The following is a 27981-nucleotide window of genomic DNA, read 5'->3' as shown; positions in this document are numbered from 1 at the left end:
AACGGAGACAGAAAATCAACACGAAGCAATTTAGGTACCTTCCTGCAACAACGCCAAGACCCTGCCTATACGTGGAAAAATTCACTTCACGGTCCAACGTGCTAACGACGGAAAAGCCGGGGGTGGGCGGGGGAAGTGCTTCCTCCTGATTGGTTCGAAGGGCCTCATTCTAATTGGTTGGAAGGACCTATCCTGATTGGTTGGTATTGGCAGGCAATTCAGGCAGCTCATTGGTGCTATTTGGAGCTAGGTTCCCCCTTATATATAGCCTGCATGGTGCTCTTGCTCTGTGGGACAAGCGGATTAACGGTAACAGGAAACAGAAGTCCACTGGCTACATTAGTGTTTTTCACCTGGGGTTTGTTCCAGTAGTCCCTCACTGTCTCAACCCCACGCTAAATGCAAAGGCCCTGAGAAGCCGGGGAGCAGGTGGCATAAAGACCGTAACAAGGACGAGAGAAGACTATATTCCAACTCAGCAGGTGGACAGGAAGTAAGAAGGGACGAATTCCTCTTTCCTTCCTCGTTTTGTTCTATTTACACCCTCAAAGGATTGGATGATGCCCACACACACTGGAGAGGGCAACCTACTTTTCCGAGTCCACCAGTTCGAATGCTCATCTCATCTGGAAAAAGCCTCACAGACACACCCAGGAATAATGTTTAATCTGGGCACCCTTTGGTACATAAAATGAATCATCACAGGCAGGTAACTGTATCTATTTTTTCCTTCTTTGATAATATTTGAATTGTTTCCAGAATTTTTGAATTTGGGAGTTTTAAACCTTTCATTTGTACGTATATTAGAAATTGAAATGTTTATTTGGATTTTGCAGATTTGTTAAAATATTTAAGAAAACATTTATTACTAGGTCTGGCACATAAGTTTTTCTTTATTTAAAAATAGTTTAGGGGTGCCTGGCTGGCTTTAGTAGGTTAAGGGTCTGCCTTGGGCTCAGGTCATGATCCCAGTGATCGAGTCCCGCATCCAGCTCCTTGCTCAGCCGGTAGCCTGCTTCTCCCTCTGCCTGCCGCTGCCCCTGCTTGTGCTTGCTCTCTCTCTCTCTCTCTCTCTCAAATAAATAAATAAAATCTTTTTTTGTTGTTGTTGAGTAGTTTAAGGGGCGCCTGGGTGGCTCAATCGGTTAAAGCGTGTGCCTTCGTCAGGATCAAGCTCCATGTTGGTCTCAGGGAGCCTGCTTCTCCGTCTTTCTCTGCTGCTCCCCCTGCTTGTGCTCTCTCTCTTTCTCTTAAATAAATAAATAAAATCTTTTTTTAACATTTTTTTAAAAAGATTTTATTCATCCATTTGAGAGAGAGAGAGAATGAGAGATAGAAAGTACGAGAGGGAAGAGGGTCAGAGGGAGAAGCAGACTCCCCGCCGAGCAGGGAGCCCGACGCGGGACTCTATCCTGGGACTCCGCAGGATCATGACCTGAGCCGAAGGCAGTCGCTCAACCAACTGAGCCACCCAGGCGCCCATAAATAAATAAAATCTTAAAAAAAAATAAACATCTTAGAAAAACAAGTAGCTTAGGGGCGCCAGGCCAGCTCAGTCGGTGGAGCATGAGGCTCTTGAGCTCCGGGTTGAGTTCAAGCCCCACATTGGCTGCAGACATTACTTAAAAAAAAAAAAATGAAGTAGTTTAATAAAGTCTAAGATTACTTGTTGCAGTGAATGCTGTTCTGTTTTTTTTAAAGATTTATTTATTTAAAAGAAAGTGTGTGCCTGTGAGTGGGGGGAGGGGTGGAGGGAGAGGGAGAGGGAGAATCTCAGACTCCACACTGAGCATGGAACTTGACTCAGGCCTGGATCCCAGGACCCCAGGATCATGACTGAGCCGAAATCAGGAGTCAGATGCTCAACCTACTGAGCCACCCAGGCACCCCTTAATATTATTACTATTTAAGTCTCTAGATCCAGCACTTGAACTTGAACACAGCTCTGTAGTTTTTGCTCTATAATTTTTTTACTTTCTAATTGTTTTCTTCCAATAATAAAACCATCCTTTTATAGAAAAATTAGTACCAGTTCTGTTACAGTGTTACAATGATTATACTAGAAAAATGTCCCATTTCCTAATATCCCTTCTAGCAAGCACGCTGGAAGTTTGTAATGAGATATTTAAAAGTCTCGAAAATCCTAATACTTTTTTGCTAACAGCAGCAGAAAAATGCTTTTCTTAGTTCTCTTCATAACCAACTGTGAATTATGTTAATATAAACTTAAACTGCAGAACATTCAACATTAATTCTCAGTGATCATATTGATCATCAGATTCCAAAAATCAAGAAAGATGCCAACAAAAAAAAAGATTGAATGACTCTTTCTTAATGTGTGTATTAATCATGTATGCTCTACTGTGTCTCTCAGACCACTGATAGTAGTTGGCTGCAGTGGTTGTTGAAATGCGCACATTTCTTGCTAAGGATCCTTGTTTTGCACTCTGATATTTTCTATTCTACTGTGGTAGCCAGTTTCCAAGATAGATTCCAGTGTTCTCAACTGCTGGTATTCACATCCTTGCGTAGTCCTCTCTCACACTCAGTATGATTGAACTGTGCAGCCAGTTGGGTATTATCTAAATGATGGTGTGTGACTTCTGAGGCTTGGTCATGAAGGACATTGTAGTTTCTGCCTTGCTGTCTCTTGGATCACTCTGGGAGAAGCTGGCTCCTGGGTCACGCATGAAGACACCCAAGCAGTCCAATGGAGGGGTCCACATGGTGAGGAACTAAGACATTCTGATAATAGGGCACCCTGTCAAACTTGTGAGTGAGCTATCATTTCAAAAATGTTATAGGGGCGCCTGGGTGGCTCAGTCCGTTGAGCGTCTGCCTTCGGCTCAGGTCATGATCTCCAGGTCCCGGGATCGAGTTCCTGCATTGGGCTTCCTACTCCGCAGGGAGTCTGCTTCTCTCTCTCTCTCTCTCTGTCCCTCTGCCCTTCCCCTCTACTCATTCTCTCTCCCTTAAATAAATAAATAAATAAATAAATAAATAAATATCTTTTAAAAAATGTTATATAATGAATCATACAGTATGTAGTTTTTTGGCTTGGCTTTTTTAACTCAGCATAAATCTCTGTGGTGGGACCACAGCTTTTTCTGTGGTATTCGGCTAGAAGTTTTCTGTCTTGCTAGACTGTCTCTTTCCTGGAACTTTGGCTGTGGAGGGCAGGTTATTGGGGGGGCTTTTTTGGTCTGCACCCACTGACGGGGGCAAAAGCAGGTTGTCTCGGCTTTTTCAGCTCCAAGTCTGAGATTATATGAGACAAAAATAAAACAAAAACAAAACCCCAGGGAACTCACCATCATGTTGTTCCTCAGATTCTAAGTCCTTTAGCCAGTCTGCGTGTCTTTTCCACCTTACAGAGTCTTCTTAGGTTTGTTTTACATGTTTTCAGTCTTAGTGGAAGAAATAGGGAAAATTATGCCTGCTCCATCTTCCTGGAAGTGGAAGTCCCCAGGGCTGCCCGCTTCACTACATGAAAGGAAAATGATTTTTTATGATGTAGCTTTCTGCTTTTTGTCCTTATGGTTTGAATATTTTAGTTGCAGGAGAGAACATGTTGATCTTTATCCATTTGTCCAACAAATAGAAATAAACTAGCTCTTTGAATTGTCCATGTTACTTCTAGTTGTTTTTATACTTACTCGGATGAATTGAGAGAAGTGCATGAGAGAGTCTGGAGGGCCATGAGCAAGCAGTCTTGCTCTGGTTCCTAAGGTATTTTTAGGAACCTCCTACTCAGCAAAAACCTCTTCCACCACTGAATTCTATCCCCAAACTCTGATAAAATGTTTTCTAATTTACAAGTTTAACATGGGCTCTATTGTCTAAGTAAACACAGGGAATGACAGACAGTTCCTACATTCCTTGGCCTTGAATTGTGCTGCCCCTTATGAATGACTGGTCAGTTTGGGGGAACTCAGCCAATACAGTACAGACAGCTTTCTGTAATTTCAGGTAAAGCCTTCAGGTTCATCCTGAGTGGTGCACAGAATGGAAAGTATGTTTGAATTAGCACAGAGCCAAAATTGAACCGGGATCCATTCTTCACACAGGATGTGCAGAAATCCTACCCCACCAGTGCAATGAATTATTACAAGATCAGAATTACCCACTTTTAATATAAAAAGACATCCAAGCTGAGGATAACGTCTTAGACCCCTAATGTCAGTATTTTTACTTGACTTCCTCTTTGCGTTCCCCAAAGGAAAACAGTGTCAACGTTCAACTGGATTGTGGGCTTTTGCCCACAGTCATTTGAACTTCCCTGTCTTTTTCTGCTTTATCTTTGCTTTATTTTTCAGAATATGCATGATCTTTTTTCTGTGATCTCTCTATGCTTTCTATTCATTTAACCTTTTCTATAAGAATACCTCAGTATATCCAGTTTTCCTACCCTTCTCCCAGCCTTCCTAATATCGATTATATCACAGTCACCTAATATTAGTGACAACTATTTTTTATACTGTCTTTTGTACCCAGAGCTACCTTCTTTCAGTAGTAACTGCAAAAGAAGCCAGAGAACAAACTGTCCTTGTTCTTCCGAGGTAATTTTAAGGCTTTTGTTGCGAGTGCTAGTCTTGTTCCACCTAACCCACTTTCTTTCCTTTTTTCTATTTCACATGGGTATTTACTTGTCTTGCTTATCAAGATCTGGTTATTCCTACACCTATGCGGTGTAACTTTGATCTGTTTATTTCTAGAACCTTGAATTTTTCTTGGCAGTTGGTATCTCAGATTCCCTTGGCTAAACTGATCTGTTTCCCAACCTGAGTCTTACTCAAGGCCAAGAGTTTGTGGAATCTTTACTGTCTGATTGCTAGGCTTTGGCTTATTTTTGAACATCCACCTCAGTGACTAGCTTTGGGTCACTTAAAGTGTTTCTGCTCTTCACCCTTCCTCACATAATCACATATGGCAACTTTGTGAAATGTGAACTCCTTTTTGTCACACTTGAACTTATGACCCTATCCAACTCTCTCCAGGCCTATGTTTACACTTGGAAAATTTGACTTTCCACATACAATTGATTATGAAACCCTGTCAATTTTGTGTTCTAGAAATTTCTAGAACCTGCTCCCTCAGAAGACTGCTTCAGCTGCAAATTAACAGAAACACAATTCAAGCTAGCTTTTCAAAAAAAGGAAACTTATTCTTTATTACTAGAAAAGTCTAGAGATTAATTAAAGTTAATTAGACCCATATACTCAAAACAGTGTCATCAGGAACCTTCCTCTCTGGTTCCTTCTGTTCAGCTTCACTCTTGGGCAAGCAGAATTTTTTTTTTTTTTTTTTTGCTTTTTAAAACTTTATTTCAACATAACTATGCTTACAGAAATACATTCATATTGGTTAATAGAATGCAATTTAAGTTTAACTTATCCTACACAATTTGGACCAGAGACTTGGTGCATGGTTTAAGCTTAAAAAAAAAAAGGATTTGCAATCTGGTTTATTTTTCATCTATTACAAATGTATGTAAAAGATCCTCCCATCAAATGCTGCTAAAGCAGGCAGCAAGAACCTTGAAATAGTTTGGTTTGTCTCGGAAAAACAACACGTATTGCACTGTAAAAGTTTATAAAATTGGTACAACAAAACATTGTTGTAATGTTTCAATGCCAGTTTACAAAGATCAGTTAACTAATGGATGTTGAAAAAAGGGTGGGGAGAGCTTATGTACACAAATGAAAATGTAAAAGCTATCGATTTAGTTAAAATTGCATGTAGATTGCAAGTCTACACAAACCAAGATTCAGATAATTTATTGAATCGCAAGCAGAATTTTTCATGGTGGGAAAGATGGTGCTCTGCAGCTCCAGGCTCACACAGTGCTTACAGACATGCCTCTGGGTAAGGAAATTGGGGGACTGGGGTGCAGGGGTGGGAAGGAGACTGACTTTGGCAGGATTTGAACTTTTTTACCTTGTGCTGATTAAATAAGTGCACCAATAGATCATTACAAATTGTATTACAAATTGGAAATTCAATCCGTAGAGATATGAGCTAAGTAGAAATAATAAAAATCCTGTTAATTAGGGAGAAGGTGAAAAGGTGAGGACAGCAGTATCAAATACTGCCCAGGGTACAAGCAGGTGAAGAACTGAAAAGTGTCAACTGGTTTCAACAACATGGAGGTCAGTGATGAGTTTGACAAGGGGAAGTTTGTTGGGACAAATAGCCAGAATGTGGTGGGTTGTGAAATGAAGGGGAGCAGAAAGGAAGGGAGCACGTAGGAGGGGAAGTATTGGAAGACTGATGGGAAGGAGCCAGCGGAGTGAGGCAGTTTGAAGATACAGGATAGAGTAAGGCACTTGAGAAGTCATAAGAGGTAGGCCACTTCTTCCTCTGAAACAGGAGGGAAGAAACGAAGATTCATACATAGATAGATTTGTGTTATTGTTCTGGTGGCAGGAATTTGAGGGGGTCCTTTTGATGACTTTTGTTTCTCTATGAAAACAGAAGTCTGATTGCCTCAGATTGCCTGCTGAGTGATTCTGCAGGGCTGAGTGGGGAGGGATGTGTGTGTGGCAGAATTCAGAAGTTTGAGAAGAATAGAGAAGATTTTTATCTATGTTACAGAGATGTGGAGAATAGAAAAGTAAGACAACTAGAAAAACATAATTCTGTAGTTTCTTTTCAGTGCTGAGAGCCCATTTGAGGTTGATGACCATAAAACTATAGTAGCTTCCATCTACTTGACTGTGATTTTTCTCCAGCAAAGCTCATGGGACAGTTGGAGGAGGTGGGGAGTTGGTGTTACCCAGGGTCAAAAGGACAATGGGACAATGGAATTTAAAGCTGTCTTCTTAATGTATATAGTCTGTTCTGCCTTCTTTGACAACATTTTCCGCTTCTTCCCTAGATATTCATCTGATCAAATAATGCTTGTCATTTTTATTTTCTGAGAAAATTATATATTTTTAAAATTTTATTTATTTATTTGAGAGAGAGAGAGAATGAGAGATAGATAGCATGAGAGGGAAGAGGGCCAGAGGGAGAAGCAGACTCCCCGCTGAGCAGGGAGCCTGATGCGGGACTCTATCCCGGGACTCCAGGATCATGACCTGAGCCCAAGGCAGTCACCTAACCAACTGAGCCACCCAGGCGTCCCGGAAATTATATATTTCATATATATTTTTTAAAGTTTTAGCATGAAGTTGTAGACAGTATTTTGTAAAGAAAAAAATCTTCCAGATCTATCATTATAGCCTTATTTCATTCCTTACTTTCTGTATGTATTTGCTCTTTTTTCTTGATTAGCTAGAGGTTTTTTTGTTCCTCAGAGAACCCATTCTTAGATTTTTTTCAGTTCCACTCTTAAGCCACCTTTAATGTTGTCCGGCCTCTTCCTGTTCCTGTGTTAGACAGCTGCTGTGGGGGAAGGACACATTTCACCCATGCTCGTACCTCTCATAACAGTGGACTCTGATGTCTTCCACAACCTTGGGGTTCAATTCATTTTTATGGGAATGGCTTAAATTTTAATGTGTGATTATTTTCCTTTAGACTCTGTAAAAGAAACTTAGGGACTTCATTAAATTTGCCCTAGTTTTTTGGTTTAGGATTAAACGTATGGTTTTTCCACTTCTAACAAATTAGTGGAAAATTTTACACATTTTATAGGTTAAAGGACTACTTACTGTGGCAACGTGGGAAAGGGAGGAGATACCAAAAAGCTCTATTTTATGGTTTCTGAAATTGGAATTAAGAGATGATGTTTAAATTGTTATCCATCTATCAACTTGGTGGCTTTGGGTATGACTTGAGTGCAGAGTATGAGGTGGTGTGTGTACAACAGAACTGAAGAGGTGAATTTTCCTTCTGCAAAGATGTTTGGTAGAATGTTAGTGAGTGGGTGGGACAATGGGCATCCGGGCATTCTTGTACACTGCATGCAGAAGTGAATATCATTATGGCCTGCATGAAAAGCCATTTGGCAACATCAAAAGCCTTACATATGTGCATATTTATATGTCCCAGAAATACTGCTGCCAAGAAAGTATCCTGTGGCAGTACTATAGACAAGAGGGCAAAGATACATGTATATACGTATTTACTGCATTACTGTTTTGAGTAGAAAATGGAAACTGAAAATTTTGAATCGTAGTGATTTGTATAGATTGTAATATAGCTATATAATAGCTGGCTTATTATCTAAAAACAAGAATGTGTGTGTGTAAATATATATATGTAATTATAATATACATAGTTTCCATTTAAAAACCTGGAAAGGGGTTTTAGTCAAGGTAGCAGCAGGATACAGATGGCACACTCAACTTGAGTAATGTGAGAGAGTTCAATATCAGGATTATTCACAAGGTGTAGGCAGGCTATAGAGAAACAACAAGGTATGGGATAGAACCTGGAGCTGGTGAGGGTGTGGAGGATAGGTTCTTACCACCTGCAGGTCTGCCTGAAGGGGCTGGAGGAAGGGGCTGTGAGGCAGGGAGAGCTATGTGGAAACACCTTTTGACAGGATTGATGACTTTTTCTAAAGGCGTGTAGCCTTCCCACAGCAACTGTACAGTGTGGGTGCTAGGGAGTGAGTGTCTTGGCCTCTCCTTCCACCCCCTACTCTTAACCAGTGTTCTTCATTCACTGAGCTCAAGCAGAAATCAGGCTGCAAAGGGATTGTCTCCTAAGGCACAGAGCAGGGTGGCAGGATTGAGAGGGGATCTGGAGGGGCAAATAGAAAACATCCAGGTCAACAGAGGTATGCCACTATGTTAATAGAGGTTGTCCTGGGCAGTGGGATTATGGGTTGATTTTTTGAAAATGAACACATATGACTTGTGTAATTTTTTTAAAAGTTTAAAAGGTTTTTTTTCTTCCCATAGGCATAGTTTATCTTAAATCATCTGAAAATTAGGAACTTGCTTTGCCAAAATTCAGTTGTTTTGTACCTACACAGCTGAATGCCCTCTCTTAACCCTTAGCCCTTACTTACTTAAAAATATCTTCAGAGTTTCTTTAGTTAGAAAACAAAAAGTTTGCCTGATTCCCCAATGTTAGCATTTGGGGGTGGGGTGGGGAATTGGATTTATTTGGGAATTCTGATTGCCTCTTGATGAAACTCTTGGGACCACTGTGACATTTAATGTCATTATATATAAAAGCAGCCTGAGTTTCTCAGAAGAAAGGAGCTTTAAAAAACACAATCTAATTCTATAATCCTGATAGAATATAGAATTTAGTTGGGTTAATAGCATCATTAAAGCATTCTTTTCTTTTTAAAGGTATGGGTCTCACCTTTATTTTTTTTTAAGATTTGTTTATTTATTTGATAGAGAGAGACAGAGAGAGAGAGAGAGAGCATGAGCTGGGGGAGGGGCAGAGGGAGAGGGAGAAGCCGACTCCTGGCTGAGCAGGGAGCCCAGTGCAGGGCTCCATCCCAGGATCCTGGGATCCCATGACGTGAGCGGAAGGCAGACACTTAACCAACTAAGCCACCCAGGTGCCCCACATTATTCTTGAAATGAATTTGTTAGGCCAGTTTAAGATAAAATAGCCTACATTATGTCCTTCAGTGGCATATAAGGAAACATTTATATTATTGTTTTGTGAATACTGTTCCCCCATGGAGCAGCTTTAATATATACTAATTTTCTTCCTTTATTTTGAGAGCTTAGGACCTTGATAATAATGTATAATTATTCTAAAAATGTTGATATTGCCTATAGTTAACTAAAAAATGAGCAATGTCTTCGAAAGGTCTACCTTCAAGGGAAAGTGTTCTGTATAATTGACCCAACTATGCATTGTTAAACTTTCTCCTCTTTTTCTCAGCTATTGCTTTTTTCTTTATTGGCACAGTTTTTTAAATTACATTTTCTATTAGTGCCTTTTCTGGGGAAAAGATGGGAGTATGTGTATGGCATGTAAAGATGTCATCTTTCAAAACCAGTGATTAAAAAAAAAGCTTAAAGTCAGCCAGAGAAGAAAAAAGACATCGTATTAATTTCCTATAGCGGCTAACAAATTACCTGAGGAGCTTAAAGCAACCCAAATTTATTATCCTAGAGTTTTGTAGGTCAGAAGTCTGACATGGGTCTGACTGGGCTAAAAACAAGGTATCACCAAGGGCTGCATTCCTTCCTTTCTGGAAGTTATAGGAAAGACCTGGCTTCCTTGTCTCTTTCAGTGTCTAGAGGCCACTCATGTTCCTTGGCTTATGGCCCCTTCCTCCATCTTCAAACCCAGCACTAAGCATCTCTGTGATCTTTCTTCCATAGTTACATTTCTTTTTCTCACTGTATTCTGCCTCTCTCTTCCACTTTTAAAAACCCTTGTGGTTAGATTAAACTCACACAGATAATGCAGGATAATTTCCCTATTTTAAGGTCATCTGATTAACAACCTTTACTCTATCTGCAAATTTAATTACCTTTTGCATCTAACCTAACATATTCATAGGTCTCATGAATTAGAACATGAGTATTTCTGAGAACCATTTTTTCTGCTGACCGTAGTCCATTTTTCTGTCCCCCAAGTATATCTGTCCCACATGTAAAATACATTCATCCCATCTCAAATCTCCAGTTACAGCATCAACACAAAGTAAAGAATTTCATCTAAATCTCATTAGCTCAAAAGTCCCAAATCTCATCATTTAAATCAGGTATGGCTGATTTTTTTGTTTTTTTTTTTTTGCTTACCTCATACATATTACAAACAGAGGAAACAAGATAAAGATAACCGTAGATTTCTCATCTGACACAATACAAGTGAGAAAATAGTGGAGCAACCTATTTTCAAGTAGTGAGGGGAAAAAATTGCCCGTCTAGTATTCTATACCCAGCAAAAATATACTTATTTTATTCAATTGAAAAGAAGGTAGAAAAAGAGGAAAAAGGGAAAAAGAACAGATGGACCATATAGAAAAAAACAGTAATGTGATAGACTCTAACTTAACCACATCGTTGATGGCATTAAATGTAAATGGTCTGAGCACTCTAATTGTAAGGCACAGATGATCATTTTGAATAAAAGCAAAACTCAATAATATACTGCTTACAAGAAACACAGTTGAAATATAAAGACACAAATAGGTAAAAAGTAACAAATGGGAAAAGATATTTCATGCTGATATTAATTATATAAAAGCTGGAATGGTTATTGATAGCAAACAAAGTAGATTTAAGAACAGTTACTGTTAGTAGGGATGAAGAATGTGATTTCATAATGATAAAAGACTCAGAGTATCATGAGGCAAAACAATCCAGAACATTTATACAGCTAGCAGAAATTCAAAATACAAGAAACACAAACTGATGGGACATCAAGGAGTAGACAAATGCACAATTATAGTCAGAAATTTAAAAACCTTTCAATGATTGATAGACTAGACAGAAAATAAACAAGGACGTGAAAGACTTGAACAATCCTATTAACAAACTTCAACTAATTGACATTTTAGAAAACCCCATCCAAAAACAGCAGAATGCATATTCTTTTCATATGCAATAGATCATTTACCAAGATAGACCATATCTTGGGGTATAGAACATGTTTAAATGAGTTTAAAGGTTTTCTCTGTGGGAAACAGAACGCCACAACGACCACTGGTGCATGTTCGCTCAGACTCCTAGATCTCTGAGAAAACTCGAGATTGCAGGGTTAAAAATAACCCAAAAGGATCAGAGTGAAATGCCCTTGGGATGTGTGTGGTCAGTTCTAAAGTCCGCAGCAGCAGATGTTTAGTAGGTAGGAAGCCAGCTGCAAACAGCAGGCTGGGCACTCCTTCCCCCTCTTTGTTCCCTCGTCCCTGTAAACACTGCACTCCCCTCTTTGTTCCTTTATTCTGTTTTAAAGATTCTTATGTGCCTGACTAATCCTGTGTACATGGAGGAATGTGCCTTACTACGCCCCTGCTGTGGAAGGTATATAAGAGTATGGAAAATAAACCTCGGCACCTCGGGCTGTTTGTTCGGGGTGCCCTGTGCCTCACTGTACTGTCATCTCTTTTTCTCAGTTCCTTCGCTGCCCCAGGTCCCCGACTCTCAGAGGTCGACATTTCGTGTCATAAAAACATATCTTCTCTGGTCACTATGGAGTTAAGTTAGGCATCAATAACCAAAAGATCTCTGGAAACTAAAGAACACATTTCTAAATTCTAGATAACCCATTGGAACAAAGAAGAAATCAAAAGAAAAATATAACTATTTTGAAGTGAATTAAAAGGGAAACAGAACACACCAAGATGTGTAGGATACTGCTGCTGAAGTAGTACTTAGTGGGACAGTTAGAGTACCAAGTGCCTACATTAGAAAAGAAGAAAAGTCTCAGAAGATCTCAGCTTCCCCTTAGGAAACTAGAAAAAGGAAGAGCAGATTATACCTAAAATAGAAGAAAAGAGGGTAGAAATAAATGAAATAGAAAACAAAAACAGGAGAGAAAAGTCAAGGAAACCAACAGCTGAGTGTTTGAAGAAAACAAAGTAATCAACTTCTAGTCAGAGTGATCAAGAAAAAAAAGAGACAAGACACAAACTACCCATATCAGGAATGAGAGAGGAAATCAGTCTGTCTTACAGCTATGTAAAGGATAAAAAACTATTTCAAACAACTTTAGGCCAGTAAGTTTAGCAACATAGATGAAATGGAAGAATTCCTTGAGAGATGCAAACTACTAAAGCTCTCTCAAGAGAAATAGATTACTTGAATAGTCTTATATCTATTAAAGAAATTGAGTAACTCAGATAATAAGAGAAAAAAACTATAGACACATATCTCATTAACATATATGCAAAAGTTCTAAGTAAAATTTTGGCAAATCAAAATTTTGGCAAATCAAATTTGGTATATTGTTGAATTTGATTTTGGCAAATCAAATTCAACAATATACAAAAAGCATACATTGTGACCAATGGAGTTTATCCTAAGGGTGTAAGATTGGTTTAACATTTGAAAATCAACTGATAAAAATCAGCATATCGGGGCACCTGGGTAGCTCAGTCGGTTAAGCGTCTGCCTTCAGCACAGGTCATGATCTCAGTGTCCTGGGATCAAGTCCCGCTCAGGCTCCCTGCTCCATGGGGAGCCTGCTTCTCCCTCTCATTCTGCCCGTCCCCCTACTCGTGCTCTCTCTCTGTCAAATAAATAAAATCTTTTTAAAAATCAGCCTGTTAACAAACTAAAAAAGAAAAATCGTATGTCCATCTCATTAGATACATGAACAGTATTGGACAAAGCCCAACACCTATTCCTGATAAAAACTCAGCCAACTAGGACTATAAAGGCACTTCTTCAACCTGATAAAGACAATCCATGAAAAATCTAGAGCTAACATCATACTTAATGGGCAGAGAATTAATGCACTCCTTCTAAAATGAGGAACAAGGAAAGGATGTGTGTTTTCATCATTTCTATTCAATATAATGTTGAATTATGTTGAAGGTATAGCCAGTGCAACTGGCAAGAGGAAGAAAAGGCGTCCAGGTTAGAAAGGAAGAAGTAAAACTATTTTTTTGGCAGATGACATGCAGAAAACCTTGTGGATTCTACAAATATGATACTAAATGTGATTTTATCAAGGTTGCAGAACATAAACTATTCAATTAGATTGTTACAATATATTAAATAACATGTACGGTATATCATAATTGTATTTCTATACACTAGTGATAAACAATTGGAAATTGAAATAATATTTATATAGCATAAAAATATAAAATACTTAAGGATAAATCTGACAAAAGATGCCCAACACCTATATGCTGGAAACTACAAAATATTACTGAGCGAGTTAAAGACCTAAATGAAGAGGTGTACCCTGTTATGTATAGGAAGATTCAAAATTGTTAAGACGTCAAGTGTCCCCAAATTGATATTTAGATTCAGTGCAATCTCAATAAAGATCTTAGCACATCTCTTTATAGAAATTAATGAATCGATTCTAAAGTTCATAAGGAAATGCTAAGAATAAAAAAAGCAAAAACAAAAAGTTCATGAGTTAATATGACCTTTGTTCAAGGGTAATTATGGAGCTGCAGTAATCAAGATGGTGTGGTCTTAGGGTAAAAATAGAGGAATAAATCAATGTAACGGAGTAGAAAGTCCAGAAATATACCCACATTTTTAAGACAATTGATTTTGACAAAGGTGTAAAGGCAATTCAGTGGTGAAAAATCTTTTAATCAAATGGTTCTGGAATAATGGAATATCTAAATGCAAAAAATAAACCCTTCATCAATACTTTATACCATGTATAAAAATTAACTCAAGATAGATATAAATCTTGGGGCATCAGAGTAACTTAGCTGGTTAAGCCTCCGACTCCTGATTTTGGCTCAGGTCAAGATCTCAGCGTTGTGAGACTGAGCCCCAGGTCAGACTCCATGCTGGGCCTGGAGCCTGTTTAAGATTCTCTCTCTCCTGGATGAAAGACCTAAATATGAGATAGGAATCCATCAAAATCCTCGAGGAGAACACAGGCAGCAACCTCTTTGACCTTGGCCGTAGCAACTTCTCGCTAGACACATCTCCAGAGGCAAGGGAAACAAAAGCAAAAATGAACTGTTGGGACGGCATTAGGATAAAAAGCTTTTGCACAGCAAAGGAAACAACAACAATAACAAAAACTAAAAGGGAACCTACAGAATGGGAGAAGATATTTGCAAATGACAAATATCTCGACAGATAAAAAGCTAGTATCCAAAATCTATAAAGAACTAATCAAATTCAACACCCCCAAAATAAAAAATCCAATCAAGAAATGGGCAGAAGGCATGAATAGACATTTCTCCAAAGAAGACACACAAATGTAAAACAGACACATGAAAAAATGTTCAACATCACTCAGCATCAGGGAAATACAAATCAAAACCACAATGAGATACCACCTCACACCTGTCAGAATGGGTAAAATTAATAACTCCGGAAACAGCAGATGTTGGCAAGGATGTGGAGAAAGGGGAACCCTCTTACATTATTGGTGGGAATGCAAACTGGTGCAGCCACTCTGGAAAAGAGTATGGAGGTCTGCAAAAAGTTAAAAATAGAACTACCCTACAACCCAGCAATTGCACTACTAGGTCTTTATCCAAAGGATACAAAAATAGTGAAAATCTTCGTGACTGTGGCTTAGGTAAAGATTCCATGCATATGAAAACGATCTGCAAGAAAACTTGGTAAATTAGACTTCATTAAAATTAGAAACTGCTTTTCAAAGACACTATAAGAGAATGAAATGAGAAACCAAAGAGTGGGAGAAAATATCTTCAAAGCCTACATCTGATAAAAGATACATAATCCAGTTTAAAAACAGGTAAAAGATTTGAACAGAGACATACCAAAAATATATTCATATATAAAATAAACATATTAAAAGATGCTCAACATCATTATTCATCAAGGAAATGCAAATTAAAACTACAGTGAATACCACCACACACCTTTTAGAATGGTTAGAATGAAAAAGACTGACCCCATCAAGAGTTGAGGATGTAGAGGAACCAGAACTGATATATGTAAAATGGGAATGTAGGTGAGTACAACTAGTTTGGCGACTAGTTAGGCAGTTTTAAAAATGCTAAACATACTCTTACCATATGACCTGGTCATTTTGCTCCTAGGTGTTTACCTAAGAGGAAAGAGAGCTTGTGCCTATACATAGACTTGAATATGGTTGTTCTTAGCAGTTTTATTTATAATAGCCCCAAACTAGAAACAATCCAGATATCCCTCAATAGGTGAATAAATAAATTGTGTTATATCTACGCAGTGGAATACTAAGATATAAAAGGGAGCGATGAGTACAACACAGGTGTATCTCAAAATAAATATGATGAGTGAAAAAAGCAAGACATAAATCATACCACTTACATAAAATTCTAGGAGGTGCAAAGAAATTTAATGTAATACGGTGCCCTGATGAACATAGGGGAAGGGAAGGAAAAATAAGATAAAAACGGAGGCAAATCATAAGAGACTCTTAACTCTAGGGAACAAACAGGGCTGCTGGAGGGGAGGTGGGTGGGGAGATGGGGTAATTGGGTGATGGGCATTAAGGAGGGCACTGGATGTAGTGAGGAGTGAGTGTTTTATGCAACTGATGAATCACTAAATATTACCCTTGAAATTGTATACTATATGTTAACTAACTTGAATTTAAATAAAATCTAAAAAAAAATAAAGTGATACAGTGCAGATCCATGGCTGCTTAGAGATGAGGGAGATAGGGCTAGTGAGGGACAGGAATAGAGAATACAAATAGGAATGAGGAAAAATTGTGCATGCCTATAAATATATGTTAAAACTTGCCAAATTGTACATTTATATATAATCGGTTTATTGTATCATATGGCAATAAGAGGTTATGTTCATTGTTAAATAAGATTGTTTTTTTCCCACAGAAGATGCTATATTCATTTGTTATTTGTTCAACTGATAATGGGTTATGATTGTGATAAAAAATGCTTGGAATATGTTTTGAGCTAATTTTTATATGTAAAATGTTAGTTTGGGAGAACACAAAAGTTCACGAGACCATCTTTTTTCATTGTTTCCCTTTGAGTGAAATACAGCAGTCTTACTATGCAATTATCTTTTGGTTATTATCCATGGAGTGTTAGCCAAGCGTTCTAGACCAACCACAAATTTCAAAATCTTTTTTCTTTCAATGTTATAAATAATAGTGATAAACACTTTCCAATGGTCACTTTGACAGAATGTGAAGACACCTGAAATTGGTTCATTATCTTCTCTGACTTGTCCCCTTTCACATCCTCAGCAGGCGGCATGTGCATGTCACAGAATTCTAAAAAGCAAGCACACTGAGGTGGTATTTGGGCTGTTTGGGTTCCTGGCAATCCCATGATGTTTTTATTCACACACAAAGGGGGTCCTGAATCACTTAATTGCAAAATCAACTGATAATCAAGATTATCCTGGGTGGGCCTGACTTATTCAGGTAAGAGCCCTTAAAAAGGAGGGTCTAGGCCCTCCTTAAGGTAAGACACTCTCCCCCTTGTTGGCTTTGAATAAATAAACTTAACAAAGCAAGTGGCCATGTTGGAGAAGCCCATGTGGCAAAGAGCTGTGAGTGACTTTTTAGGAGCTGAGGGTGGCCTTCAGGAAGAAACTAAAACCTTCAGTCCTGTAGCTGCAGGGAAGCGAATTCTGCCAACAACATAAGGGAGCTTGGAAGTGGCTCTTTCCCCTATGGAGCCTCTGGTGACTCAGCTGACACTTGGATTGCAATTTGGTGAGGCCTGGAAGCAGAGGACTCAGCTAAGCTCAGCTTCTACTCTATTGAAACTGTGAGCTAATAAATTGTGTTGTTTTAAGCTGCTAAGTCTGTGGTAACTTGTTACACAGAGATGGGAAACTCATACAGTCCCCTTATCTCTATTTTCTTCTAATTTTTTTTTTCTTGTTTCAGCTAGCATGGCCTTTGTGAATGAAAATTTTGACAGTATTTCTCTTCCTGCTTAAAATCCTACAGTAGCTTCCTATGGCCTAAAAGATGAGGTCTAAACTTGCCACAGGTGTTAAGAGTCTTCATGATGGGCACTCACCTGACTTTTCCTCCTTCCCATGCTTCCCTTATGTACACCCTATGCTTTTATCATCAAAACCACCATTATCAAACACTCTTTCACTCCCATTCCTTTGCATATGTCCTTTGTCTTTGGTTTACTTATCTTCTCCACCCTTTGGTAAGCATTAGGGTTATTCTCTTACCCCTGGGTAGATAGTAGGATGGCACTTCCGTTCCCCATCAAAGCTAGGTGTGACCATGTGACTTGCTTTAGCAAATGAAAACAGAGCATTGGTGACACATTTGTTAGAGATAGAGACTTGGAGAGCCAGTGCAATATTTACGACATCCCCTTCTGCGTAGAGCAACTGGTGATGCTCCAGATGGTGGAAGCTCCGTCAGTCTGGGTCCCAGAGTGAGAAGACATGAAGAGCCCCCAAGCTAACCTGATGGGTTTTGTGAACAGTTATAAATCTTTTTACAAATCAACAAGATTTGGGGGGTTTTGTGTCCTGTGGTCTATCTTACATTATACTGACTGATACATCCCTCCTTCTTGTGGACATATATATCCTATAGGACTCAGCTCAATTGTCTGGCCTATCTAGATAGAGTGAAAGGGCTTTCTTTTCTGTGTTCCAACAATATACCTCTTTATCTCTTTAGTATCTATCTCATAGATTGTTGTGAAGATTACTTGAGTAAACATATAAGGTGCTTATTAACAGTGACTGGCACACTGCAAGTGCTCAAAAAGGATTAGCTGTTATTATTTTATGGCACTTCCCTTGATTGCAATTACCTTTTAAATGTTTGTCTTCTTTTAGACTGTGCTCATTTGGAGGGCAAGGACTATGTTCTCTTTCATTGTTATATCATAGACACCTGGTCCAGTGCCTAGAACATGATAAATGTATATTTAATATATACCAGAAATCCCTATTTCTAAGTTCCTTCATTTGGAAATGTAGTGCCAATGTGTATTTGGTTACCATAAGTCTTAGTGTGAATAAGAAAGTTATGGTTTTCATAGCTATTGAACAATGAGGAACAGTTACTAGACTACACTGAAGATTGGAGTAAACTTGAATTCAGTCTGTGACCTTGGAGAAGTTATTTAACCCTTTATTTAACCCTTTAAGCTTCTTTTTCCTCATTTGTAAAATGGATACCTACCTACCTCATGTGGGTGTTATAAGGAATTAATTAAGTAATTTTTGTAAAATAACACAGTGCTTGGCACGTAGGGAAACATTTATTTATGATTTTTTAATGGCTTGACTTACATATATTGTGAAATAATTAACGCAATATCTTTCGTTAGTATCCATCAGATGGATATAATAAAAAAAAACAAAAAAGAAAAAAAATTTTTCTTATTTGTTATCACCTTTGTTTTTGTTTTCACCTTTGACTTTTCCCTGAACTATTTGTTTAGGTATCTGTTTCCAAAAGTACGAGTCTAATACTTTCCTCTTTCTTTTTCTTTTTCTTTTTTTTTTTTTAAAGATTTTATTTATTTGACAGAGAGAGACACAGCGAGAGAGGGAACACAAGCAGGGGGAGTGGGAGAGGGAGAAGCAGGCTCTCTGCAGAGCAAGGAGCCCGATGCAGGGCTCAGATCCCAGGACGCTGGGATCATGACCTGAGCCGAAGGCAGACGCTTAACGACTGAGCCACCCAGGTACCCCTTTCCTCTTTATTTTTCATAGAAATGATTGGATAATAAATAACTTTTACCACACACCTTGAGTTTCACACTCTAATTGCAAGTAACATAAAATAATACGGCGTATATTTAACCGTTTGAATTAAAAATGACACCAGATGTTTCTACTGTCATTGTATAAGAAATTCACTAATGTACTTAGCATTCTCAATGTAATAAAATTCTATAAAGAAAACTGTGCTTGTCCAAAGAGATGTTATAAGTGAAAAGCACATCTTACATATCTTTCCTGCCAATATCACAATTACACCGTTTCTATCTCAAAGAACCAAGTATTATCTGTATTAAATCTAGATGTACCATTTTTTACAGATCCTTGCATCTTTAAAGGTAGCTGCCAAAAATACTCTCAGTGGGTAATCTTTAACTCATTCTAGAAAGCCTGTTCAATTCTTTTCAGATGAAATTGCAATCTAGTTAAAACTAAGTGTCCCTTTAGAAACAGAATAGAAGAGTGAAGAAGATTAAAAAAGAAAACGGTCCCAAAATGTGACTCATTCCTCTGGTTTGAGGTTTTAAAGAGACATGCAAGGGAGAGCAGAATATAGATTTTCATTTCGTGGTGAGTAAAAAATTACCTTAGTGGTAAAGTGGATACCGTTTTGCATGAAATACTGCAATTTCTTGAAAGAGTAATCTAAAAACTTATTTGGATTGTTGTTAGCAAAGTTCACACCAAGTTTCTTCAATACATAGCTCCTAATCTTTTCCCAGACTTTTTGCAGTACTGTAATGGTAGAATGAAGAAAATATTTTGATACTAGAAAAGATTTCCTCTGCATTGTAATGGAACCCCCAATTATCACAGTCCATTATTCTAGCAAGGTTTGTATTGTGAACTCTTAGTCCTTTTTTCTTTCATATACCATGTTCCAAAATTAATTGCAATACTCTGAAATGTTAATTGTGGTTAATGAGCATTTGGAGTTGATTTGTTTCTTATAAAACATTTTAAAAGTTAGAAGTATCCTTAAATGGTTGGGCCAGTTTTTCATTCACCTAACTTTTAGAAGAAATTGAACTACTTTGTTTCACCACCTCTTACAACTTTTCTGTGACACAGATTTTTTTTTTGTAAAGTAGAAATAGTTTATTGCTGGGCACCTGGGTGGCTCAGTCGTTAAGCGTTTGCCTTCGGCTCAGGTCATGATCCCAGAGTCCTGGGATTGAGCCCCACATCGGGCTCCCTGCTCGGCGGGAGGCCTGCTTCTCCCTCTCCCACTCCCCCTGCTTGTGTTCCCTCTCTCGCTGTGTCTCTCTCTGTCAAATAAATAAAATCTTTTAAAAAAAATAGTTTATTGCTACCGTAATCAAAAGTGATACGATGGATATTTGAAAAATAGGATTCTTATAAATTCTTAACTAAAATGATTTAGTGAAAACTTTTGTTTATGGTTCTGTTATTTTCATATCAGGAAATTTCCAGATTAGGAAATTCATATGTAGAATTGGTAATTATATATTTATTTGAATACGTAATAGCACTTGATTATAGTGTTAACTGTCACCAATATAGTCTGGTGCCATAGAGGTTAATATCAAATATTTAAGAATCTAATTTTTTTTGTAAGATTTTATTTATTATTTATTTATTTTGTAAGACAGAGACACAGTGAAAGAGGGAACACAAGCAGGGGGAGTGGGAGATGGAGAAGCAGGCTTCCCACGGAGCAGAGAGCCCGATGTGGGGCTCGATCCCAGTGGGGCTCGATCCCAGGACCCTGGGATCATGACCTGAGCTGAAGGCAGACGCTTAACGACTGAGTCACCCAGGTGCCCCTAAGAATCTAATTGTTAACAAGTAATGATGTGACAGCTTGTGTTTATAGCACTTACTGTACTCATCTAAGCAACAAAATAACAAAAGCAATTTCTTCTAGGGTGCAATATTTACTTTTCTATAAAAGTAAATACTGCATAAGAAGAGTCATTTGGAAAAGGCTTTTATGAACAAAACATGCCATGTTTCAGCTTTCTAATTTATAATAACATCTGCATTTTCAGACGTATAATTGTCAGTCATGAAAAAGCACCATATCTTTTAAAAATTTTTTATTAACATATAATGTGTTATTTGTTTCAGGGGTACAGGTCTGCGATTCATCAGTCTTACACAATTCACAGCGCTCACCATAGCACATACCCTCCCCAGTGTCCATCACCCAGCCACCCCGTCCCTCCCACCCCCCACCACTCCAGCAACCCTCAGTTTGTTTCCTGAGGTTAAGAGTCTCTTATGGTTTGTCTCCCTTCTAGTTTCGTCTTGTTTCGTTTTTTCCCTCCCTTCCCCTATGATCCTCTGTTTTGTTTCTCAAATTCCTCTATCAGTGAGATCATATGATACTTGTCTTTCTCTGATTGACTTATTTCGCTCAGCATAATACCCTCTAGTTCCATCCACATCATTGCAAATGGCAAGATTTCATTTTTTTGATGGCTGAGTAGTATTCCATTGTATATATATACCACATCTTCTTTATCCATTCATCTGTTGATGGACAGCTAGACTCTTTCCATAGTTTGGCTATTGTGGACATTGCTGCTATAAACATTGGGGTGCATGTGCCCCTTCGGATCCCTACATTTGTATCTTTGTGGTAAATACCCAGTAGAAAAAGCACTGTATTTTAATATGGGAAAAAGGTCATCGCTGCTGTCACAACAATCCGTCAATTAGGGTAGTGTGGGTCATGTGCTTGGGTTTGGAAATCAGACAGACCTGGGCTTCTTCCTTGGTTTCTCCTTCTTGCAGTGTGGAACAGGCAAGTGCCTCAGTGTCTCTCAGGTTTGTCACTTCTAAAGTGGCAATGTTAGCATCTATCTCCAAAGGTTGCTGGGAGGTTTAAATAAACCCTTGTCGAACATATTGCCTGGTACAGGGTAAGCACTTAATGCCTATCACTATTATTATTACAAGTGTAGTACTTTATACTTTACACTTTACAAAGTACTTTCACATACAGTCTCTCATTTGAGATAATTAGTTCCTGGATGACGGTACAAATTTTATCACAGAAAGAACTACGTGCAAATATTTAATAAGCATGATTGCTATTGGATTTGTTCAGATGGAAAAGCAGCAGATTACATTCCCTTTGCTTTGATGTAAGATCACAATATGTTAAAGGTACTTTTTTTTTTTTTACTTAAATTGCACCTGACTTCAAATCGTTTAAAGACACAATTTCATTCATTCACCCTTGCCAGCCTTTATCCCACATAGCTATCTTTTATCCCCACTTTATATTGAGGGAAGAGAAATGTGAAAAAACTTCCTGAGGCCAGAGGGCAGTCAGCTGTATAACCAGCCGTCACCAGATGATGGAATACTCAGAATACACTATCTTCTGCTCTGGCGCTGGACGAATCCTGAAATTTTCAAATCTTGCTGGTAAGCATTTGAATGCACAGAAATGAAAAGCAAGACACCAAAACAGTGGTGGTGTGAATGAAGCCTGATATCCAGTCTTGTCCATTTATGCCTTTCATCTTCTCAGTGATCAGCAAGTGTTAAACCCATGTTAAAAAGTACCCTGTAACCTCCGACCTTAAGAAGATGAACAATGGTGTGGGGAGCAGTTAAAGGCCCCGTTATACAGGAGTAATTTTTTTTTTTTTACGAGATTTCCAGAAAGTACTCACATTTCACCCACAGGTTGAGAATTTTGTTCTCTCTTGGTCTGTGTGGAGTTAGGTTCTTGCCAGAAGGAAGCAGGGAAGTATTAGTAATAGTCTCAGAATAACCTGTGAGGACACTGTGCTGTAGGGGTATTTCTAGAGACAGAGGACAATGGCTGCCATTCTCTCACCCCGAAGCGTGCTGGGGATAGGAGTGGCCAGTTTGCATACTCAGCAAAGGTTACAGTTGAGCTTGTTGACAAATTTCAGTTTGTTCCTGGGGAAAAACTGTTCTAAGAGCCTTGTGGGAAAACAGGACATATGTGGAGCCACTGTTATTCCATTCCGATTTCAGCACATTGCTATTTATGAATGGCTTCCTTTTAATTAGGTGTTTAATTTAAAACAGAACTAGTGACTATAACAACCCCCAAAGCACAAACTTGGAACATTAACCATTTGATGGTGGGGGCAGGGGTTCAAAAAGTCTTTCAATCATAAGGTTATAATTGATTGTGCAGCACATGAAAGAATTCTTTATTATTTTACAGGATAATTAAGAGAACATGGAAAACAGCTTCCCCTGCTAAATAAACCGAATTTGTTTCTCAGAATTACATTTTTTTTTTTTGGTAAAAATTTGTACCTCAATGAGCATTTATTTTTAATTTTTGAGTGGGGGTAAATTAGAAGGGATCTTTAATTTGGGTATAAGTATTTTTAAATTTCTTGTTCCTTTGCAGGTAGTTTCTAAATCTAAAGCCATGAGGAAGGACAAAAGCAAATGGAAAGGGACATTACATTATTAATGGTCACAGGAACAAAAGTGCACTAAACTGAGTCATCAGTAAATTACTATAACCCCAGGACTCTAACACCCTTAAGGAAAAACATGGCATGCAGGGCAAATAATGCTTTAAGGATTTATTTAACAATTTTCTCCCCAGATGAAAATTAAAAGTGTTTCATGGAGTCATTTTGAGATAATCTCAGAAGTATTAGCAAAAAGGAACTGGTCTTTTTTATACTTAATGGGGGAAAATGTTCGTATTTTAGAATAGCATTCTGTGATTATTTTTAATGGGAAAATAAAATATAGGTGACTTCTCCAGGAATCAGTATCCTCTTTTCTCCATCCGTGGTGTTTTGCAGGCTGATTAATTTGCAGAGGTTGGGTTTGACTGCTGCTGAAGTAGAAAGTGTTATAGATTCTCTGTTATTCTTCACTCCACTTGGCTGAGGTCTATGGTTCTATCTCTATGTATTTATCTACCTTTCCACATGGTGCTTAGCACTGTAGCTCTGGGCCTCTCCTAAATATATTGTGAAAATCTATTGTACTGAACTCTCAAGTCTCTTGCTGTGAATAGGTAACTACTCTGCGTGCTGCCACCCCCCCCCACCCCCCAGAAGAGCTGTTCTGTTAGGTAAAGGTAAATGAGCCAGACAGAAACAGGCATTTAGAAAACAGCTTTGTGTGTATACGAAGGATGTATCCAGTTAAGTTTTGAAAGCGAAAAGGGGAGGCACTGAAGGTCATACAATTTATATAATTCTTCTAGCAATTAAATGATGACAGAGGCAACTTGCTCAACATTGAACGTGTGGTATTCATAAATGGTTGAAAGAGGAGCTCGGTATCTCCAGTCTCTGACACTCTGGCACACTTTCCCAGTTACGGTTATCCCAGATACAGATTTTTTTCTGTTTCTGGTGAATGGCTAATTCCATGAACTATATCATCAATATTCTCTACATCACCTCTTTTCAAAAGTTTGAGAGAAATAAAGCATAAAAAAAGGGTTGGTGTTTTTTTGTCTAGCCTAGCCAGAAATGTTTCTGACAGATCACTTCTTTAATCAAGTATTTCTCTATATTTGAAATATTTCAACTTTAAATAGCTGAATTATTGAAAGTCCTCTCACTTTTAAGTGTAGGTATCTTGAAGTTGTGTGAATGTGTGTGTTGAAAAAAAACTGGGTAACGTTTGTATAGCTTCAAAGGTTAAGTTGATTTAAATACAGACTGAATCAAGTATAATATAAAAGCCTTTCAATATACTTGATCCATTTTTTATGTACTTATTGTACAGCTTATTAGAGTGACCATCAAAACTGCATTAAAAATGCAAACTAAAGTCATGCCATTTAGAAGGATAACTTGATGATAAGCTAAATATATCTCTTAGTCAGGAAGAGACTGATGCCTTAGTAATTATGGTGATCTATAAATAATGAAAAATTTAAAAATTCCTCAATTGGGGTTGTTGAAAATAATAATTTATAATATTTAATTCATTGCATTTTCTGAAAAATATAGCATTAAGTATTTTGATATAAAGTCTACATATAAAATACTCTGAATTCTTTCCCAGAAGCAAATCCAGAATCATATTGGTGAATAAACACCATTATTGCTTCAGTAAACAGCTACTTAAGAAATCTGCTCCCAATTAACCTTATAGACAAATGAAAAGCCATCTTCTAAAAATGGACACATTTGTTTCTGTAAATATGTGAATTCCTTAGCATTTCTACAATGTTGAAATAAACTGTTTTCCATCTGTATGTATAGATCAGAGTTGGGAGCAATCTCTCTGTCCCTTACAAACAGCCTTGACTGCCTACTCTGAGTTCAAAACTGCCTTAAAATGTGTCATTTTTTGGGAAGCCAGGGCAAAAATGAACTATTGGGATTTCATCAAGATAAAAAGCTTTTGCACAGCAAAAGAAACAGTCCACAAAACCAAAAGACAACCGACAGAATGGGAGAAAATATTTGCAAATGACATATCAGATAAAGGGCTAGTATCCAAAATCTATAAAGAAGTTATCAAACTCAACACCCAAAGAACAAATAATCCAATCAAGAAATGGGCAGAAGACATGAACAGACATTTCTCCAAAGAAGACATCCAAACGGCCAACAGGCACATGAAAAAGTGCTCAACATCGCTCGGCATCAGGGAAATCCAAATCAAAACCTCAATGAGATACCACCTCACACCCGTCAGAATGGCTAAAATTAACAAGTCAGGGAACGACAGATGTTGGCGGGGATGTGGAGAAAGGGGAACCCTCCTACACTGTTGGTGGGAATGCAAGCTGGTGCAACCCCTCTGGAAAACAGTATGGAGGTTCCTCAAACAGTTGAAATTAGAGCTACCGTTCGATCCAGCAATTGCACTACTGGGTATTTACCACAAAGATACAAATGTAGGGACCCGAAGGGGTACGTGCACCCCAATGTTTATAGCAGCAATGTCCACCATAGCCAAACTGTGGAAAGAGCCAAGATGCCCATCGACAGATGAATGGATAGAGAAGATGTGGTATATATACACAATGGAATATTATGCAGCCATCAAAAGGAATGAGATCTTGCCATTTGCAACGACGTGGATGGAACTGGAGGGTGTTATGCTGAGTGAAATAAGTCAATCAGAGAAAGACATGTATCACATGACCTCACTGATATGAGGAATTCTTAATCTCAGGAAAGAAACTGAGTGTTACTGGAGTGGTTGGGGGTGGGAGGGATGGGGTGGCTGGGTGATAGACATTGGGGAGGGTATGTGCTACGGTGAGCGCTGTGAATTGTGCAAGACTGTTGAATCACAGATCTGTACTTCTGAAACAAATAACGCAACATATTTTAAGAAAAAAGAAGAAGAAGAAGCTAACAGGAGAGGAAGAAAAGGGGAGTATGTCAGAGGGGGAGACGAACCATGAGAGATGATGGACTCTGAAAAACAAACTGAGGGTTCTAGAGGGGAGGGGGGTAGGGGGATGGGTTAGCCTGGTGATGGGTATTGAGGAGGGCACGTTCTGCATGGAGCACTGGGTGTTATGAACAAACAATGAATCATGGAACACTGCACCAAAAACTAATGATGTAATATATGGTGATTAACATAACAATAAAAAATTTAAAAAAAATGTCATTTTTTGGTATACAAAAGGCATTCTAAAATTGTATTATGCAGTTATTGTCCTGAAAGAATGACCCTTGCCATGCTTTGTTTACTGAATGTCAAATTTTCATTTGTATTACAGCTGTGCACCATAGCAGTTTCGGTTTTGTATGAAGGGCAACTAATGCACAAAACAGTCAAACCACAGAGCAGTAATTAGTCTGGAAAAGATCAAAGTGTGCTCTTCTAAATCCAGCCAATTTGCTCTGGGTGTACAAAACCAATAGTCTTTCTTTTGCTAAGGTCTCTTATTAATTTTTGCTTTCGTTTGTTGCAGAGCAGCTGCTTTACTGTCAATCCAACATCCTGCTTTAAAAAAAATCCATTTTGATGCCACAAATGCAATTTCAATGGGTTTAGGAATAATAACCAGCTTTTTTTTCATGCCACTTCTAGGAGATAGAAACTTGAAATGAAAGTTTTTAGCATCTGTAAAGTGAAAGAAAGCAACATAAGGCAGAGCCCTGTTTGGAATCGTTGCTCTAGAAAGAGCTGAAGCAGTGTGATCTGTAAGTACTTCTGCTTTTAGTGCTTTTAACCAGCTCTACCCTTATCACTATATGTTTATTGCTCTCTTCTCCTCTTAATATGAGTTGTTTTTTTTTTTTTTAATACCAGCAGAAAAAAACAATCCTTAAATGAATAGTTCACACATCTCAGGATAAAAACACAAAAATAAGTACTATTGCTTGCTATTTTCTTGATGTAATTATTATTATTTTTGAATGAGTATGGAAGTGGTAGTTGAAGATGTTGAATAAATTTCATCATAGGAGGTAAGTGAATATAACTTGTGAAGGGAAAGTGTACAATATCATCACTTACAAACTGAAATATGATCTTGGAGAACATATTTTAAGTGTAGTGTATACATTTCTCCCCTTCTACATTTTTGTCATTTCTCCTCTCAATATTCTCTCTGGCAAAGGGAGGGAGATAAACAAACTGGTTAGTTTATTGATTCCTATTAATATGGCAGCTTTTCTGTAATTGTTACCTTGAACTCTGCTCTCAAATATTTTATATTTGAATGTATATTTAAATTTCTTGAATGTTAACATGTATTAGCTGAATGAATATATTTTTATGTGTCTGGTGTTGCAGCAGTTTTCCTGGCTTCACAACAAACCATTAAAATTTGATTCTGGGTTACAGTCTACTCCAAACA

General features: G+C 38.1%; 2 long non-coding RNA genes across 3 annotated transcripts in view; one reads left to right on the top strand and one right to left on the bottom strand.

Annotated features, from left to right (window-relative positions):
• Window positions 1–27981, bottom strand: part of LOC114203192 (uncharacterized) — a 145388-nt gene that overhangs the window by 23198 nt on the left and 94209 nt on the right. The gene's annotated exons all lie outside the window — the stretch shown is intronic.
• Window positions 304–27314, top strand: LOC148161617 (uncharacterized). The gene is made up of 3 exons (XR_015767477.1): window positions 304–709; window positions 22474–22613; window positions 27210–27314. It is a non-coding gene; the product is annotated as an uncharacterized LOC148161617 (long non-coding RNA).

Source organism: Eumetopias jubatus, unplaced genomic scaffold, assembly GCF_037043125.1.
Source record: "Eumetopias jubatus isolate StellerSeaLion01/CBP00866 unplaced genomic scaffold, mEumJub1_p1.0 scaffold_109, whole genome shotgun sequence".
NCBI classification, from domain to species: Eukaryota; Metazoa; Chordata; class Mammalia; order Carnivora; family Otariidae; genus Eumetopias; species Eumetopias jubatus.
The sequence above is the reverse complement of the archived record's forward strand: the minus strand, read 5'-3'. Positions and strand labels throughout refer to the sequence as shown.